Raw genomic sequence first — 2,384 nt, 5'->3', positions numbered from 1 at the left:
TCGCGGCAACAACTTGGCTAGCTCATCAACAGCAATCCCCAAAAAAGATAAACAAAAATAACCTAGCTTATTTCACGCTGAAAACGTGAAAGTCGACAGTGTCAATTGAATACACACAGCATACTGGATATCCGTGTACACCTTAACCCTTTGGTAGTACAATGAAAGATGGTATAATAGAGAGAAATAATCAGCCGACAGACAATATGTACACGTGAGTAAGGGGGAAATTAACTGGCTGCATAGAATTTAATGTTGATGAATTCCTTCAACTATGATTTATCATGAATGAAATCTGTTCTTGTAGCACATCTGTTTAATGAACAGTTATATACTATAATATGCTTGTGCACTGGTCGTTTTGGGTACGTAACACTGCACGTGCGCATTAGTATTTTTGGTAATTTTGTGTCCTGCAAATTCATATTTTATGACAAACCATAATGCGATTCTATCAACAGTATCGCACAACAATATTTAACAGTATCTTCAATGGTAGTATTAATATTGTTGGCATTAGTAAATCAAACATAATTATTAAAATTTAGAATAATACCCTTTATTCATGATTAGTGTTTTTGTTTTCTATCGTCTATGTCCGATCAATTCGGAGGCAATCGAGGGAATGCACGTTTATTTAAGGGCGGTAGTCGCCACGAGACGCCACGCATGCCCAAGATATATGGGTCTAATATAAACAAAGATGGCGACTTTGAGTGTTGCGCAGATCAACGAGTACTAACTGAGACGTTAGGAAGCTTTAATTAGGTATTTACGGTGGTTGGAAGGTATCGAAGGAGTCACCGGCGGTAATTAGTGCAAGTCGCGCCCAGGTAAAACCTCATACTTGTAATTTCCCTTAGAAGAGCGCATTGGATTGTGAGCAAATACATTTTTATCAACACAAATGTCGCCCATGCGCAGCGCGACGACTGCCGCGCTTTAAATATAGAAAGGATAATATTTCGTCATAAAAGATACTAGTTATGTCTGACATTCTGTGATTTTTTCTGAAGTCGATGAAATCTGGACCAAATTATACTTTTTTACTGGGCTAATGTCTTTTTTAGGAACACTTCTCAATGCAATGGACGAAATCAAGTGAAAACGTGTGCGCGTATTCGCATTCAAGACACTGGGAGTGAAGTGACGTCGCCCGTTTGCAGATATCCATGCGACAAAGCCATCGCTATGGAGGCGTCGATTTGTGGTATCGCCCTCATTGTTTACAATACTGTGTTTCATGCTGCTGTCACTAGCTGGCGCATACTCAAATAAAACACACACTGGCGAGGATGGCGCCATAATATTAACGAGTGCCCTTGTGTCCATCATTAGGCACACAAGGTCACGACATCATCCGAAATTAGAACGTTCACATCGACTAGAGTTGTTGAATGAGCATTTATTTTGACTGGCATATCAGATCTCGTGCTTTAATATGAAGACAAGTTGCAGGTGAACATTTGCACATGCTGTTTTTGTAATGATATTTCGTCTTTTAGGAACTTCTAAACGAATTAAAAGTGACTGTCTTCCAGGCTACACATGACAACACTGTGAAACCACAGTCAGCTGGCGCACACGTGATAATAAAATAAATACGATATTTACTACATGGGGGCCGCCATCTTGAATGACACATAAAACTAAATATTGGAAAATAGATCACATCCCCTAAGCTACTCACTTTTCGAATTTTATTCCAATTTTATAAGCATTCCTAAAGAAGATGTTTACCTTTCTACAAAATAGTAGTAGGATTTGTGGGTCCAACTATTTTTTGCGAGTTTAATGCCAATCATACTGTTATTAGTTTTATGTGTAATTACCAGAAAAGACATTATTACCCTCATGACGTGTGATTCCTCTAGCTGTATGAAATCATACATTCATTTGGTTGTACAAGTTATCATTGGTACCATGATCTCCGTGGATAATTACACACGGCTTTCTACAATAATAATTCCGTTGCTACAAATAGTTGGTAATTTGTTCAATATTATGTGGCGTCGGTGAATGGATATTACAGCCATCATTGTATAATTTAGCATACATTAGAGTTATGGAAAAAACGTAAATTGTACAGGAATATCTCTAGTTAAAGTGAGTCTTACTACTCATTTACCATCCACAAAATGCTTTCTTACGTGTCTGCGGCTTAACATTAACAGTCGCGCAGTACCTTTGACATGTCTGCCTGACAAGCGTGCATGACAAACATGCCTACGGTCAGTACGCACAAGAAACGAATACCTTATTCACTCCTTTGCTGTATTATTAATCGTACACTGACAGTGGATGTTACCACTGAAATGATCAGGCGTGCGAGTTTAATTGTTCCTATAGTATTATTCTTTCAATAACAAAAATGTAATGCGTAG

This window comes from Saccoglossus kowalevskii, chromosome 17 (genome assembly GCF_978046115.1).
Source record: "Saccoglossus kowalevskii chromosome 17, keSacKowa6.1, whole genome shotgun sequence".
NCBI lineage: Eukaryota > Metazoa > Hemichordata > Enteropneusta > Harrimaniidae > Saccoglossus > Saccoglossus kowalevskii.
The sequence above is the reverse complement of the archived record's forward strand: the minus strand, read 5'-3'. Positions refer to the sequence as shown.